An 18,056-nucleotide genomic window follows, 5' to 3' on the forward strand; every position below is an offset into this window, starting at 1 on the left:
CTCTGGGGCCTCCCCCGAGTTCTCACGTCTGCTGAATCCAGGTCATTCAGGCAAGTCTTTATCTGCATGATCTAGACCAGTGGTTCTCAAACTTCAGTGGGCATTAGGGTCATCTAAAGGGCTGCTTGAAACACAGATGGCCGCGCCTCACCCCAGAGTTTCCGATTCAGCGGATCAGGGGCCTGAGAATCCACATTTCTAACAAGTTCCCAGGTGACGTGGAGGCTGCTAGTTTGGGGACCACACTTTGAGAACCACTGCTCTAGTGGAAACTTCCAGCTCTGAGGTAACACAACGTTATTCCCGAGAAAGCCCATGCCACGCCACTCTGCATATGTCCTCGTCCTCACATGTACACACTGACCAGGCAGAGATACAAGATTCTCCTCGCATCTGAGGAATGCTGCACCTGTTTCCAAGTAACATCATCCCAATGACCTCAGCTCCTTCTCTCCACGCCAAATGTCATTCCCAGCTCACAACTCTTTTGACCCAGGCGAGTTGCAACTGTCCCAATCAGCCCTTTTACATAGCCTGACCTTCCCCACTTAGCCACCTGAAACCTGCCTGAGAGCCTCCCAAACCCCATCTTCCCTCCATGTCACCTCATCTCTTCCTGGTCAGATGAAGCCCCCAGCTCGACTTCCATATGGTCTGGCGTAGAGGGAGCTCAGTCCTTGGTCATAGTGGGCGAAAAGGAACAGACGACATCAAGAAATGACATTCTAGGGAAAAGGAGGAAAATATCTAAATTTGCATCGTCCCTTTTCCTGTCACCATTGACCCCACCCCCCCTTGTCCTTCCCTTTAGCTTTCTCTCAAGACCCCTTCAAGTAAAAAGTGGCCTGGAGCCCTTGTGTAAATGAGGAAAAGGTGCCCGCTGGGAGGACTCGGGCCGTTGGGACACAGGCAGGGCAAACAGGCAGGGATGTCAGCCCCTACCGTGTCCTCAGCTGGTCGTCTTCTTGTGGTGCACACTCTACACGGTGGCCGTGGACACCGCGGACCACTTTTCCCCGACTGCCGGCTTTTAGTGAGTGGGAGGCCGGGCTTACCTAGGCATAAACAGTCACACACACACTGGCACATTGCTGACGACCAGGAAAGCCAGATCTGTCCTTGCTGTGAACCGGCTTTACTGAGATGGATCGTATGTCCCTGCAACCCTTCATCTCCTTCCATTTCTCACTCTTCCCCGAATAGTCAAGGCCAGGTGTGTCCCCATTAACCACCCAGGCCAGTCCAGCTGTGCCGTACCTAGAGCCTCTGCGTCGTTACCAGGCGCAGAGCTTGCCCTGGAGTTCAGCTGGCAGCTGGGCTGCTGATGCGCAAAGCAGAATGGAATCCAGCTTGGCTCTTCCTTGCTGTGTGGCCTCAGCGAGGCTCACAGAATACATACTTGTTTGTGTCTGGAAACTCAACAGCTGCAGCTCAGGGACTCAGGAAACAGATCTGCCTACCAGAGAGAGACCACGCCATCATTTCCCCCAGCCTACCACGACCACCCTTCTAGCCCAGAGAAGGGAAGGTTGCATTTCCTCTGCTGAGAGCTTGCATTTTCCAGCAAGAGTTCCTCGCAGAAACGGTCGTGGTGCCTCCTCGTGCAAGTCCACAAGGCCCTGACTCAGCAGGTAACTGGGTCATTCCTCTGGATCCTCCGAGCTCCTGCCAGAAATATTTCAAAGGTGGTACATTAGCATCGAAGTCCATTTCCAACCTCTGTCCGTGAGACAAGTGAATCCTTGTCTGGGGTTTATTCTCTGCCCTTTATTCTCCTGTAGCGGACCAGAGGGCTTTGTGAATTTACAGAAGCACGTTCCCCGGCCCGCTTTAGTAAACCACCCTTCTCTCCCAGGGGTGATGGGAATGTCTTCCCACCAGCTCCACACCTTGCTCTCTGATGACGTCCACTAGCTTTAGATCCTTCGTGTTTGGGCATTTTAGCCAGTGGACCCTCTTACTGAGGACTTTTCCTCCTTCCTAGCATCCAAACATTAGTTCTTCTTGCTTTCCCCTGGAGCCCTCTTCATTTTTACCAAGCCTTCCTACCACCACCAAAACAAACAAATAAACAAACAAAAAGGACAGGAACAAGAGGAATGTTCTCAAGAATATGTTGTCTTTTGCTTTGCTGTGATATCTCTGTGTGGTCCAGACAGATAGAGTGGCTTTGTCACAGCTTCACTCTCAGGCCTGTGAAGTGAGGTGGTACCTCTGCTGTGCGCCAGGCCTTCACACACGGCCTGAGTCCCCCAGAGTCCGAGTCTCACCTGGTCGCGGGGAAAGAGGCTCCCGAGCCCACAGCGATCTGGGCTCTGTACGCTATGCCTCAGATCTCCAAGCCCCTCCGGGAAGCAGCGGGGCACCCGTGGCTGTTGGGGAATTAGGAATGGTTTGTCCATAAGAGTGACCAGAAACATGGAAGTTACCAGAGGCTAGTGCTATCCTTGGATTTCCAGATTTCCAGATTTCTCCTGCCATAGTCGCGTCACTTCCTCTCGCCTCTAGGGTGAGTTGAAGCTAGATTACTAAGTACACGGTCAAAGTCAAACACGAGACGGGGTGAGCGCGACGAAGACTGTGACGACAGCATTTTAGGCCAAAGGCTAAGTCACTGTCTCAACACCTGTCCTCCTCCACCCAGGGTGTGCTCCGTGCGGAGTGGAGAGACGTGTATCCCCGGCAGCGCCCTCCTCCCCTAATTCCACCGTCGATTAGACACTCAGCCAGCCCAGGGTCCTGAGCAGGCACTGCCCGTGAGTCCTAGGACGGGAGAGAGGCAGTAGCACCCATGCCCGGGAGGCACGCAAACCGGGGTTCACTGCCTGTGGTGGCCTCGGCTGCAGGATGGCGTGTCTTTCTGAGAAAGGTCTCTCCTAGTACGGCACCTTTCCCCGTGGTCCTCCACCGAGCTTGTAGCTTCGAGAAAGCTGCCTGCGGAATATGAGAGAGAGAGAAGGCACCAACCTAAGCTGCTGTTTTTGCTGGTTCAATCTAGGTAATCACTAGAGACGTACTGTGGTCAGATCGACCTTACATTCAAAACAGTTCTAAACAAAACGAAATAACTCGCAAAGGGAACTGGAAGTTGGAGCGCTGAGTGAGCAGGGCGGTTGGGTTGCGACACCCCTGCTGCCCCTGCCTCGCGGGCACCACGTCAGCCCCTCCCAGCCACCTGTCTGCTCTTCAGGTCAACACTTCTTCCCAACAACCTGGCCAGGTGTATCAGAACAGGTGCACCCCGTTACAGCTCTGTTCCTGCTTCTTCACATGGGGACCTTCTCTGATACTCCACTGGGGAGGTAGTGGGCCTTCCTGGCTAGTGTCACCTTCCCAGTAGTGTCAGCCAACCCACACCCCCCAAAACAAGACCCTGCTCAAGTACTGGGAAGAGAAAGATGAGACCCAGCGCAAAAGCAGAGCCTGAGCTGAGATGCTAGTGCTGGAAGAGAGGAACACAGGAGCCTTCAAACGCACCTGTCTCTTTTAGGACACACTTTCCCTCAGGCCTGGGGCTCAGCGACGAGAGACAGGAAAGTCCTGGCTAGTCTTCCAGCCCCACGAGCTGCCCAGCCTACCCCTGGCAGACACACAATTGCCCCAGGAAAGGAGAGAAGAGTCTTCCCCAGCCCTCATCGTTCCTCATTCCAAACAACTTGTAAGTCCCAGGGGCACTGGAAGAGTTTGCCCTCAGCCAAACACAACTTCCTGTTTCTAAGAAAGGGAAGAAAAAAATAGTTGAAAGGGTTTTTGGATACTGGAGATGTCGAGTTTCTGTAAACGCAAATGAATCAGACACATGTGGAATAAATTTCTCCGGAAGTAAGAAAAGATGCTGTGAGTTTCTCTTGCTGGACCAGAAAGTGGAAAAAGCGTAGCTGAGATGAGAGGTGCATCCGAGGCTAAAAGGAGAGAGAAAAGCGGTGTGAATGTCGCATCAAAGAGAGGGACCCGGTGATGACGAAGGTCCGTGTGGGCCTCCGAAGACCACATCCTGAGCTCGCTTGTTTATTCCTCACCACTTCTCCACCTCTGAGGTCATAGATTTAAACATCCTGCCCCCCAACCACAAGTTACGACCCTTCCCGACCTCTCACTGCTCCCCTTACACTTATTCTAGCGAGTCCAGATCCTTGACGGCCCCCCATACACACGTCCCCATCTTTATTTCTCTGCCTCTGCCTCTGTTTCTTCTTTCCCTGTGTGCTTAAAGTCCGTGTTCCAGCACCTCAAGTTCGATCTTCCAACGTTCCCACCTTCCTTGCCCCACTGACTGTCTGGGGCTCCACAGCAGAGCCCACGAAGACCGTTCCACCCTCTGCCTGAGGCTCGCCGTCGTGACTCTGGCAACCGGGCTCCACACCCCCGAGCATGTGGGACCACCGTGAAGTTGGCATCTCCAGTGGAAGCTCTGACCAGCCACCCACACAGGCTTCCCTCGTCGGCTCTGTTGCTGCTTCTCTACAAGATTATCGTCCACTTTCTCCACTCTCCTCACAAGCTCATGATCCTGCTGTGAGTGGAAGACCTCACCACCACCTACTCAGCAGAACCCAACACTGCATCTCCCATGATACGAGGAGAGAGGGGACACGGTCTCGCTGTTGACAGGTCAGGCTACGGACTCGAGTCTAGAGGAACATCCTGATTCTGCCTTATTTTAGAGTCAAGAGGCATATTCCAGTAACTATCAAGTCCGTCGGAGAGCGGAGATTCAGGACCTTATTAAATGAGTCTCCCAGGTCCTCCAGGGCACAGCACGCCAGGTCCTAGGCCTCCAGGAGTCCCTACCCCGTCATCCTTGCCCACACCTCTGTTCTCCACCGCCCAGCCAGAGTAATGCCTTTCCTTGTGCTTGTCCCCTGACATGACTGATCAGTTATTCCACTCTGTCTGGTTTCACTGCTGCAGGGAGCTTGAATTTCAGATGTCAGGGTGGAGGAAGGGGAGGTGGAAAAGCCCTCCTGGGGACAGAACCAAGAACAACAATGACAGCAGCCTTTCCCCCATGCTCGCCCATCTCTGGTGTGTTACAATGCTGAAAGAATGTCTCCCTCTTCTCCATCTCGTGTTATATTACCAAAGATCCCTTCTATTTTTCTAGCCCCCAAATGCGCTAGATCTCAGAACAGGGATGGGAAGAAAACAACAAAACAAAACAAAACAAAACAAAACCCTGCCCCACAAGAGAATGAACGTCATCATACAAGAAAGCTCGGTGTCTTACCGCCCGTCCTAAGCCTTACCTGTAGCTCTATCTATTCTTTTAAAACCTATCCTCTTTTCCTTTTTCTGTTACATGTTGAGGTATTTCCGCCGGTCAGAATCAATCCCTTCTAGAAGCCAGAGCCCTCCACCTTCTCTAGGTCCTCAGCCCATATATATTCTTCCCTCTGCCTGAAATGACCTTTTTCCCTTTTTCTACTCCCCGGACTTCAACACATTCCTAGTTATTCATCAATTCCCAGATTCAAGGTCACTTAGTCAAAGAAGCCCTCGGGCTAGATGCAACAGCCGCACGGCCTTGTGCACTTTGCTTTTCAAACACTCAGCTGGACCACAGACTCCGTGAGGTCTGGACCACACCCTGTGCTCACTGCATCACTCACGTCTGGCCTAGAGCCTGTCATGCAGCAGACACTTAATACATGAGAAAACAAGTGATCAAGTTGTTTTTCTGTCTTACAAACAATATGTTTACACCTCCCCACGTCCCTCTCTGTTCCTTTCACCCTCCTCACCCCCTAACAAGCCAGCTCTCCCCACCACTGCCCACAGGACTGCTGGCCAAGGCCGTCAGTGACCTTGCTAAGTCTGCAGACATTCCTCTCTCCGGCTGCCTGAGTCCTCCCCTCCTTCGTGGTTCCTGTCCCCCGCTCACTCCTAACTTGCGGAGATCCTCAGGGTCCTACTCACGCTTCCTGGGGTGGGGGGCGGGGGGCGGAAATCTCGTACGGTCACGTGGTTACGGTTTTTTCCTACATGCTGATCGCTCCCAAATTTAAATCCTGAGACTGTCGGGGTCCCCAAGACCACCCCATCATTCTGAGATTCGCTAGAACTCCCGAGACTCGGGGCGGCTTGTGCTCATGGCTGAGATTTATCGGAGACATGCTGAGGATACCGGCTGAATCATAAGGGACAGAGACACGGGCGGGTCCAGAGAATCCGTGTGAGGCTTCCATGCTCTCCGCCTCCCACGGGGGCTGCACGGAGCTCGCTCTTCCCCAGCAATGAAAATGCAGCCACGCGCGTGTGAGGTTTCAGCCCAGGGACGCCCAGGAGAGACTCAGAGCTCAGGGCTGTATCCGAGGGCTGCGCATGTGGACGCCCTCCACCTGGCACACAGCAACACGCCAGACTCCCGGAAGGAAAGCCGGCGTCCACCATAAACCACAGGGTCTGCGCAGACAGTCTAGGCGCAGAAAACCAGCCTTGTCGGTTCACTGGTGACGGGGGCACCCTGAGAGCCGAGGTCCCAGACACCAGCCGAGGGCCAGCCGTGCCATCAGGTGTCTCTAAGGACGGCGGCCTCGGGCCTGCTGTGTTCCCTTCTTTCCGCGCAGGCTGGCTCTGTCTCCTGAACCACAGGCCCATATGCTTCCAGCTCCCCGCCAGACTCAGTGGCCTCAAACTCACCCTCTCCCAGCTGTTGTGCCTGTTCCCTCCCCGCCACCCATCCTATGCACTGGCCTCCACGTGAACCACTTCTCTCTAGTCCGCCAGCTGCTCGGGACCCCCAATCCAGGACGGAACAGACAGCACGTCCCACCCCTCCCATCTGATTCTCACATTATTCAGAGTTCTCTTTTAAACCTGAACATTGGATCATTTCACTTCTCCACTTAAACCCTTTAATGAGCACATAAATGTAACCCTCTCAGCAAGACCTGCCAGTTCCTGAGCGACCTGCCCCCAGGAGCTCCCAGTCTGATTTCATGTCCCTCCCTGCTCTGGGGACACTGTGTCTTGTCAGTTTCTCTCCAAGCCCTTTCTCACCCGGGGGCCTCACACGCACCCTCCCCGAGCCTGTGATGCCCTTTCCTCGGCTCACGCCAGGCTCCCTCCACTCATCCTTCACGTTGAGGGTTGGAGGTCGCGTCCTCAGAAGTCCTCCCCTGTCTTCCATAGTCTAAATGAGGCCCTGTTACTCTCTTCCATAACAGTAACTACATATGTCTGCGAGGAGCGTTCATTTCATGCCTCCCTCTCCCCACCACTAGACTGCAAGCTCCATGGGGGCGAGGATTCTGTGCTCGCCCTGGATTTCCAGAGCCAACACGCACAGGGCTGTGTGCGTCTCCGCCAGGTGGGCTGCCATGACACAGCGCCGGAGACTAGGGGCTTAAGTAACATGAATCGGATTCTCCCCGTTCTGGAGGCTGCAAGTCCGAGACCAGGGTGCAATCACGGTCAGTTCCTGGTGAGAACCCACCTCCTGGCTGGCCGGCAGTCCCCTTCCTCCGTGTCCACATACGACCTTTCCTCGGTGCATGCTCACGGGGAGAGAACCTCCTTCAAGTTCCTCTGTAATTCCCACCGCCTCTAGGACAATTCCTGAGGCCCTCAGCACAGCTTCTGAGCCTGCGGTGACCCGGCCCTCCTCTCAGTCCGGTGCCTGTCTTGGCAGCGCCCCTGCAAAACTTCCTCTTCTGCAGGAGCACGTTCAGTGCCCTGGCTGCCCTGACACCCCTGCCTCCTACGGGGCAGCTCTCTCCACCGTGGCAGCACACCTCGCCCGCAGCCCCTTCGCAGCCCGGATCCCTGCGCCGGGGTGGTGCAGCCGAGGATGCCCGGTGAGCGGATGCAGTAAAGCTGCCCCAAACTGTGCTCCTAGGAGGTGGGGAGCTGCCGGAGAGGAGAGGAAACACATGCCGGGGGAGGAAAGAGCCGCGCACGTGAGCTGGGGGCAGGAGGCTGAGACCAGCTCGGTGCGCGCGGTCAGCTCGGTGTGCGAAGTCACTCAGTCCCTGGCTGCCCGCCGGTAGAGCAGAGGCGGCCCACCACGCCCCGCTACCACGTCCTGAGGGAACCAGCGGGGCCTGCCGCATCTGTGTGCGCGTGTTCCCCAAGTCCCGTGAGCGGTTAACGGGTGAGCGTGGCACACAGTGGACGCTCCGTGCACGGACGTCCTTCTCCCCTCTCCCTGCTGCCCGTTCCCAAGCCCATCCCCTGACCTCCACATCACACGTGTGCCTCCAGCCCTGGCACCTCTCCCATATTTTCCTGCTGGCACCTGCTGGCAGCCCTGGCACCTCTCCCATATTTTCCTGCTCCCTGGACAGCTGGCGTTGCCCTCACCGTGTTGTACGCTATCCCAGCGGATCCATGTAGATGAAGTGGTGCATAATTCCTTTTGTCTGAATAGCCTCAATCTATCTACTGATGGAAATGAAAATTGAGAATAAATTTGCTAGATCTTAGCCTCCACTGTATTCCAAGCTGAAAGCTGACTTGGATGTCACATACATGGCAAAAGGGTAAGCATGTGTATTCGAAAAACTGTAGACTGAGAGTTAGATGATTTGGCTTTGAGCTTTGTGTCTGTCATTTATCAGCTAAGTGAACTTGGGCAAGCCACACAGTCCCTCTGAACAACAGTGCCTTCGTGGAGAAAACGTCCTACCAACCTCAGATAATTTGTGTAAGATTTAGATGAAAGAACGCTACATGAGTGTGCTTTGCACATTACCACGTGCTATGGAAGTGTAGGGGATTCAATACCCTGAGTCTTAGGAGAGTGGAGGCATCACCTGCTGGATCAGCATTTTGGTTACAACCAAATCCCTGGGTTGGAGGAGGCTGTAGGCAGAGGAGGAGAAAGAAAAGCATAAACTTACCTAAGTTAGAGAACACCGGAATCGGTAGCATAAGTTCTCTGTGTGATGGCAAGTCGGCGAGAATTGGAGGGACAAAAGAGCCACGCTGGCCATGTCTGACTCAGGGCTCTGGGGCTTCAAAGCCAGCGCCAGGCTGGGCAGACGTGTAGAGGGTGGACCACCCTCCTCCCCCTCTGAGTGTGGAGACTTGGGAAATAAACACAAGATCTGAGGATCAGAATAGACACTTTATATTTTTACAATAGCAAGAGATTGGAAACTCCCAAATGCCCGTCCATATGGGACTAGTTAAATAAATTATGGAAATTCATTCAATGATACACTATGCAGCCATTTTAAAAGGTGAAAAAAAACAAAAGGATGTTGAACACTATGTATAGTATGCTACCAACTGTGGGGCAATGTAAGATTTATTTGCTAATGTATGTTTAAAACATGTCTGCAGGGACAGGAGACACTGTAAACCCTGGTGGGATCTACAAAGGGGACTAAGAAGCTGGGGAACAGGCGTGCGGGAAGATATATATGCCCCTTTTTGCCTTTTGCGTTTTGAACTGCGTGACTGTGAGACCACCCTGTGTGTGCGTGGAAGTGCGTGCGTGCACATACGTGTTTATGCGTGTGCGTACCAGTTTTACTGGACTGGATCAATGTCTTGAACCTGAAGCCAATGGACTCTCTCCTTCCTAATACTTAGGTCTCCACCCTAATTTCAGACCCCATGACCCACACATGCAGAAATCAAATCCAGACAGCAACACGCAGGACAAGAGCCACAGAACACATGCTGTCAGTCCCTGGGAAACGGCCAAGGGCTGTGGACAGCAGTGCCTTTCTCCCAGTCTCAACAGTGGGAAGAGAGGGCTTGGACGTTTCTCCAACTGGATGGCCTCTCCCTGCCGTGTCGATATAAAGGGTGGGATGACAAGCATCCTCCCTAACGGTACAAGAAAAGTCAGCGTCAAGTGGAGGAAGAAAAGATGAGCCACACATGTGAAACGGTTGGGGCTGGGGAGGTGGGTGCTAAGAAGGAAGCTGATGGGAGTGTGCAAAGCTAAGTTAAAGGATTCTGAGAAAAATTAAGTGGTGTCAGCGTGTCGTGGGTCACAACTCCTGTGAGGGCCAGGGACCCAAATATTTTCTATTGCATCCGTTAGTGAGACGGAAGGGTAAAGGGGATACAACTTTTGATCTGGCGTAATTAGCGAGGATGCTGACAAGATGGGAGCCTGATTCAGTCTGGTTCTAAGGAAGCCCCTCCCTCACTGCCCCTCACTGCATTCCTGCTCCCCACACATAGAAATATCTCTTCATTCGGTGTTCCAACGTTCTGTTTTACATTTGGTTTTGTTCAACTGCTGCGTCTGCTTAGCCAATTTCTGCTTAGACGCTGAAGCGCCAAGAAACTACACGAGAAGAGCAGGGCCTGGGCAGGATCAGAACTGCCGGAGATTTTGCCACCAAGCCTCATGCACCAAGACTGCCAGGAGAGCTTTGCAAATGGAATCAGTCTGAATGCAGCTGATGAGAAACATGTGAATGAACGAAGCCAGTACAAACAGAAACCGTTGAGTTTCCCACCGCAGTAGCCTGGAGTGGCTTCCCCAAAGTTTCTACTCAGATGTGTTTGCCTTTCTGTCACCAAGAGGACTCATGCTCATGCCTCCAGATCCTGCCGACTAACCCTGACCTCCCAAAGCCCACGTCCCCTCGAGTCCACTCGGCGCTCAGGGTGCAGTTTGCCCGGGAGCTATCTGGTTCCTCTGTTTGGTACACTTTTATAGGGGACAGGTGGGAGGTAGAATTTGGTCACAATATGGTGCCTCCTCTTCCCTGGAATTGGAAAACGTTACAAAACCTCACCCACTGACTAGGTGTGTCCCCATCACCCCCAAATAAAAGTCCAAGATGCCTCTCAAATGTTGTTGGGGAATTTGGGACATTCTCCTGTAATTTCCTCAAAGAAGCATACCTGATATCAAACCATCAATGGCAACATGCATTGTAACACGTCTCAGCTGAAGTTGTAATAAAGGAACATGATTATTTGCCTAGAGCTAAGAAGAACAGAGTTAGGTAGTAATAAAACCTGAACAGAGGTTGTCTAGGAACTTCCAAGGAAGAGGGCACCCTGATTCCTACTAATACTTGCACTGGAGCCCAGCCTGCTGTGTCTACAGAGTGGAAAATTACAACACTCCCAGGAGATATTAACTCCAGACAGATGTGGTTCTGGCAGTGTCCGGTTTCCTTTTCCTGATTCCATCTTCACCATGCGGCCTTTTCCATCTTAATTGAGAGCAGTTGGCCAGCTCCAACGGCCCTAACAGATAGCGGCCATTAGCTACCCGGACATTACGCTTTATCAGTCAGGCACTGTGTGTTTAGCCGGCGTGATTTTGGGCAAATGCCACATAGGGATTTGGCATCTGCAAAGCTTTGGTTCAGACCTGGGACCGACGGTGATTGATGGTGCTGTGATTCAATATTTAGGAATCGTTGAGCCGCCAGTCCAGAAACAATTAAACCACTGGTCAGAGAGTTGTTCTGCTTCTTAGGTTCTCTGAAGGATAACTTAGCTACGTGTTACTCCGAGCATAAACATTACGCTGACCTCGATCCAGGAATTTAAACAGTGTCATTTAATGTAAACGCTAGCAAATACCTTCTTGCTGAAGTGGTCTGTTTTCGGGATGGGTTAGGGTTTCTTCTCTCCAAAGGACTTTGGGGCATTGGACTTTAAACTCACAGTCAGATCTGCGTTTCTTCTCTCATTTGCATGGCGTGGCCTCCCAGGCATCCACAGCAGCTGCTAAGGTTGAGAGAGCCCCCTGCTGATGGCCTGCGTGTAACGTCACGGCACACGGCAAGGAAAACTGGGGGAAGTCTCAAGATCTCCCGAATCTGAAAACTGTGACCTGTCTCTAGACCCAGAGCAGACTTCTGCTGTGAAAATCCAGGCTCTAGAAATGTCCTTTATTTCCTCAAAGAATCCGCATTTTTTTCCAATTTTACGCTTCCGGGAAGTAGAACAAAGGAGGGCGGTCTGTCTGTCTGTCTCTCTCTCTGCAACTGCAGTGCCCTGATCCACTCCAGGACAGTTCTGCTCTGTGTGTGCATCCTGGAGGACAGGAGTGGGAGCCTGAGTATATCTAGAGTCCCAGAATCATGGCACTGAATTTAGGAGCATTCACCCTTTGTGGCGCGTCCAGACGGAGAACTCTGCTGAGGCCACAGCCTGAAAGAGCAATTCTTCCCGGCAGCTGTGGCCTTGATTCTGGAGGTTAACAGCTTAACACCAGGGTGTGGTGCCCAATTACAAAGTCTGAAAATTAACGGTGATAAGGGCGGGCCGCCTGCCAAGGCCTGCAGTGTGAATCCCAAGAGAAGCGCTTTCTATTTCGGGACCTCTCTCAACCCAGCGCGCGCTGTCCTGTGCTTTGATGCATGTCCCATCTCACCGTCTATACGTTTCTTCCTCCAACTCTTTTATTCCTAAACTTTCTTGAGTTCTCAACCCATGGACAGTGACGACAACTTACTCCCTATCCCATCTAACTCTCCGAAAAGAATAGTCATGAGGTCATATGAGTCAAGTACCTGACCCAGATGTCAGCAGGAAGAACCAACGATACAACTTCCCCTGCCACAAGTATCAAAGGGAAGGGAGAGGAAATGGCAAACAGAGTATCAGACCTGGATGACAGGGAACAAAAGAACAATAAGGTCCTTTTCCTTGAGACGGCTCCCCTGGAAAGAAAAAAAGAAAAGTGAAATCTCGCGCCCGCATAATGTAGCCAACACTGCCAAGAACTGTATGCAAAAGGAGTCATCTCCGGAAAATCAAGAGATCAAAAGGTCTTCGGTGCTCAGAGATCTTCAGGGACTCCCCATTGCCCGGTAAAGTCTGAAGTCTTTAAGAGGGTATTCAAGTTTCTTTACTTTTTCTGCCACAGTCCCTACCTGACCCAACACATGTATGCAGAGCTCACTCTGGCAGCTACACCGCTTTCACCTCATGTTTTCTTGCTCCTGTTCCTTCCTTCTCCTTCTGTCAGGGGCCTGCCCGTCCTTCAAGAGTTAGCTCAAATGGCCCATCCTCCGTGAAGGCTTCTCCAGCTCTCCCAGACCGAATAAACTCCTCTCTCCCTTAGGTTCCCAAAGGATTCTTGTTTATATCCTGCCTCCAACCCCACCGTCATAATACTTATGTACAGTCCTGATAGTTCAGTCTCCTCTGCGGTTTATAAAGTAAGATCCAGCCACGCATTCATTCCTGCATCTCCCCTCGAATTCCCACCTCCACCAGGTCTCTCCATGCCCCACCATTCCCCATCCTCATTCCTCCTGTAAAGGAACTATCATAGCTTCTTCTGCATAGGAGATTCTCAACACACTTCTTGTTCCATTAAATTACGTTAATAACTAAGAAGATTAGGAGATTACAGTTCACTCCAAATACAGAAGAAGGGCAGTACCATGACAACGGGCAAGTGAGATATTACTTCAGACCCTAAGTAATAAGAACCCTCATTTGTCAGTTCCAAGATGGCTCATCTAGAAGCTGCTCAAGATTTTTAATTTCTCCAGGTTACGGTCCCCGCCTTCTACATGTGACCAGAGAGCACTGAGAACCATTTTTGAGCAACTGTGAATCAGGAACCACTCCCCACCCACCTTGCTCAAGACAGTTTACCGCCATCTGCCAGAAAGTTGTCATTAAAAACGACCCAAATATGCTATGAGCAGGGGGCAAGTGCTGACCCCGGAGTTGTGCAATGACCAGCCCTAAGTGGCCTTAAACATGAGAAGTTGAACATATCTGTGGACCTAAAAAATTATTCACAACCTAAAAGTTGAGAGTTATGTTTTATTCGGCGGGAATTTTTAGGACTTCAGGCCCGGGAGGCAACATCTCAAGTAACCCTGAGAAAACTGCTCCAAAGAGGCGAGGTGGGAGCCAGGTTATATATCAACAGAAGTTTTGCAACAAAGGACAGGGAGCCAGAACATCAAAAGATGATTATTATTTTTTTAATATTTATTTGGTTGTGCTGGGTCTTAGTTGCGGCAGGCGGGCTCCTTAGCTGTGGCATGCGAACTCCTAGTTACGGCATGCATGTGGGATCTAGTGTCTGTGAGTGAATCCCTGGCCAGGGACCGAGCCTGGGCCCCCTGCATTGGGAGTGCACAGTCTTAACCACTGCGCCACCAGGGAAGTCCCCAAAAGATTATTTTTAATGAAAGAAAACCAGATATCCCAAGTTAAGGAATTTAGCGCTTTTCTATGGATGGGAAGATGCAAGAGTCTGTGCTCACTGAAATCATTCCTTTGATGTGCACCTCAGCTCTCTGGGGCCAGTATCCTGCACTTTCTCATCCCGAGTCTCCTCAGGGTGCACCGTGGGGAGTGGCTGCAGCCTGATGGCTGCTAGATGGCAGGTATTCTTTCCTTCCTGAGTTCCCTCAGGGCTCTCCAGCTCACATCCATTGCAGTGGTGGCTGCAATTGGTGATGACTGTGACATACTTTCTTTACTGATATGGCAGGAAATACTCCACCTTTCATATGCAATCAGTGTTTGTCCTTCAAGATGGTCGTCACAGTGGTACATTGACTTTGGCGTTCAAATCCAGGTTAACTATTTTAACCTTCAGTTTCCATGCCTCTGAAATGGAGCTAATAAAATCCCTCTTCATCAGGTTGCTTTTAGGATTAAATGAGATTTTGAATATCAAGTACTTAATGACTCACAACAAATGCTCAGTAAGTGAAAGCTATTCTTATTACAGTAATGCTTCCATAATTTAATACATTTCTGAAAGTTTTCTTTTGGAATCACCTTCAAAGCCCTTTTATAAGCCACATGTAAAAATCATGGGGTTTTTTTTTCTAATTTTTTTTAATTCCTTATTTTTGCTAAAATATTACCATATTTGAGTCTCCATTTTATTAATCAGATTTATCTAAAAATTATATTTAGAGGTTCACAAAAGTCAAATCCACTATTTAAAGAACAAGTGCTGCAATCACTGACTAGACACTTCAGGTACTTATGGAATTCCAAAGGCATGGTTCAAAACTCAAATGTTGTATAAAAAGCACTTACATCTTACTCAAACATCCCAGACCCATTCTCCACAATATCTAGAAAAAGGTTAGAACTGCTCCCAGTTTAATTCAAATCAAGTATTTACTGAATAAATATATGAAGGTTATTGAGGGATGACAATTGTAAAAATCAGGTCTTCTGAATCCATAGACTAGAATGCCAAGAAACCCAAAACTGTGGAAGCAACCCAGCGTGGAAGCTGAGTTAAGCTGACATTCTAGATGGCTCCAGGGCACTTCAGTGGAGGGATAGTCTCTGAGCTCCCTTCTGGACCTGAGAATAACTTGAATTATTACCTCATATTCCAATTTTTCGCTGCTTAGCCAGAGAATGTCCTTGAAAGGTCACTGGATTCACTCACAGACACTGCCAAAGCTCTGATTTTTCGAGAGTGGATTATTATTCATTCAATCAACAAGCACTTCCTGGCTCCTCTTGTAGATACAGCACTTAACACCGTAGGAGTTACAGGGAAGATAATGCACGAACCCTGACCTCATGGGGATTCCACTCTAGAGGAGACTAGAATCTAGAATTCCAATGTGAAAAATGTCAGTTCTAATCAGTGTACAAGACTACAAAGTATCTATCATAAGTAATGTAATGACTCATTGAGTAAAGAGTAGAAACAATGCACGCTCTGGAGAGAAAGACACCAGTGGGAGTGGTCATGGAGGTCTCGGAATGAAACTCAGCCTTAGAGGACAGAAATGCTTTCAACAGGCAGCGAGAAGGGGGACTGTTCCAGGGGAGGGGACCATTACAATGGCATAGTGATATAAGTGGCCTTGGAAAACGGAAAGCGGACAAGACTCAGAGGCTAAAGTAAGGACATAGTGGTTATAGAATGGGAAAGGTAGTTTGGGACCATATTGTATAGAATCTGAATGGCAGGAATTCATACTTAATCCTGCAGAGTCTAGGACGGGACACTCCCCTGTTGTACGCTGGAGAAAGTTAGGCAGGAGATGTGGAAATGCTAAGCTTTCAATGGGCCCTTTTGACATGAGTTCCAGAGTCAAAGGGCTTCACAGGCAAATGGGTCTAAATTTTCTGCCTGGAAAAAAAAAATGGGGGGATTAGCTGTACATTTCAGTCTTCCGTGTTCACCCTGGCCTCTCTGACTGAGGGTCACCAGTAACGGGCAGCTGAAGCAGGAAAAGCCAAAGAAACTGAGAGCTGCTGGTGGCTGGAAAGAAATTGTTCCTGGCAGTGAAATCTGCCCCATCGATGCCTGGGGTAAAGCAGTTGGGATTAGGTGGTTCGCTGGGCCCCACGGCATGGTCTGTGGTGCTGTCAGCAGTCTTTCATCAAAACATGAGCGTGTAGCGCGCAGTGGTGGCTGGTTTATATTCTGGATATGAAACGCAGGCTTACGTGTCCGTCTATTTATATGTGCACCCAGGCCTGCTGGATGACTACCATTCCATTCAAGGGAGGTGAAATAAAACCCTCTGGTATAGCACGCTGAGATACACACCACACATTCCTGGAAGCAGCAGGCAAGAAAGGGTTTGCCCTGCAACCACAAAAGAGAATACAGTAGGGGAAACCACACAGTGGCATAACAGACCACAAAGAGAAATCCACTCTCAGAGTGTGGAAAACTGGTCTTGGAGAAAGCAGTAGGTGGGATTTTGAACAAACCACACGGACTCTGAAAGCAACATGAAGGGCCCTGGGGGCACCACCTGTCCCATCTGCATCAGCTCCATTGTCCAACTCCAGTCTTGTTGAAATCCTTGCATTGGGAGCCCACGTAGTTTGCGCTGACTTCATGCCGCCATGCCTTAGGCATACCCTACAACCGAGACTAAGCCAATTTCCACCCAGAGGAAAGCAGATTGCAGAAGTCAGCAAGGTTGGTTGTGTGGGAAATGGCTAAATGGAGTTTGAAGGCTCCCAGAGTTACCACCGGTCGGCAGTGTACCCTGACGAAACCCGCTGCTTTTGTGGACTTGCAGTGCCAACCGCCAGCCTCCCACTCCTCTCGGGTTCCCCACCCTTGGGCATTTATAGACAGACCCATATTTCATTTTGTCGGCCTAATGCTTTCCCAGGTTACCAGGACTGAATGCTGCCTCTTTGGAACTGGTGCTCAGCTCATGGCACTTTTCACGCACCTCGTTTTGTCTGATTATTTACATACACAGCTTTCCCCCCCACTAGTTTGTAAACTCCTGTGGGTGAGACATAATCGCCCCCTCCCCACATCACCTTAAACATCAGAGATATTCAATAAACTCTTACTGACAGTATATACAAATATATTTTGTATAGTTGGGAAACTATAAATCATCTAAAAAAAAAAGGAAACTTGAAGCTTTGTGAGTGGGAAACCAATTAGGAGACAACTGCCATAGTTGAAGGGACAGTTAGTGAGCGTCTGGAGTCAAGGGGGCGGAGAAGGAGACGTGAGGCCTCAATACCTGTTGCCGACTCCTTCACTGACTTTTAGAGCAAAGTGACACCTAGGCAAAGCACAGATCACCTCCAAGATGAAGATCACAGCCAAACAGTATCGCTGTTTGTCCAAACTCTGACTTGCTCTGAATGGATAATTGGGTATTAAAACCAGTACTATTCTAATAAAAAAGTAGAGGAACAGTCAGGTTTGGGGAGGTGACCACCAACCTTGAGGAAAAGAAGCAGATGTGAGGATTCTTCCCTCCAGCCTCCCTCACTCCATCCCTTCCTTTCCATCCCCACAGTAATCCTTTCCCCAGCCAGTCCTCACATCCCCTTCTCTCCCCTGCCCCTTGAGCTAAATGCTCACTAACTGTCCCTTGACCTGTGGCAGCTGTCTTCTAATTGGTCTTCCACTCAAATATCTTCGACAGTTTTTTTTCTAGGTAATTTATAGTTTCGCAAACATATCCCACACATTTCCACCCCCAGATCTTTGTTCAAGCCTTTGTGGGGCCTCTGGACTATTTTCCCCCATATCTGCCTATTCAAATTTTATTTATTCTTCAAGATTCAGTCTAACCACATCATCCTTCATTGAATCTTCCCTGAAATTTCCTCCTGGAAGCAATTTCTCTTTTTCTGAACTCTCATGGCACTTGGCACCTTTCTTACTGTATTTGGCATACTCTGTATTA

General features: G+C 50.3%; 1 long non-coding RNA gene across 2 annotated transcripts in view; it reads right to left on the minus strand.

Moving 5' to 3' along the window:
• Positions 1-36: 36 nt before the first annotated feature.
• Positions 37-18,056, minus strand: part of LOC138414141 (uncharacterized) — a 67,951-nt gene continuing 49,931 nt past the window's right edge. Inside the window, exons 7-8 of one of the 2 annotated variants that reach the window (XR_011246564.1) lie at positions 943-2,934; positions 37-725 (exon numbers count right to left, since the gene is read on the minus strand). This is a non-coding gene — a long non-coding RNA (uncharacterized lncRNA). Of the gene's footprint in view, positions 726-942; positions 2,935-8,902; positions 9,027-18,056 lie in introns of those variants that run through there. The other variant, XR_011246565.1, reaches the window with a different exon arrangement.

Source organism: Delphinus delphis, chromosome 8 (assembly GCF_949987515.2).
Source record: "Delphinus delphis chromosome 8, mDelDel1.2, whole genome shotgun sequence".
Lineage (NCBI taxonomy): Eukaryota > Metazoa > Chordata > Mammalia > Artiodactyla > Delphinidae > Delphinus > Delphinus delphis.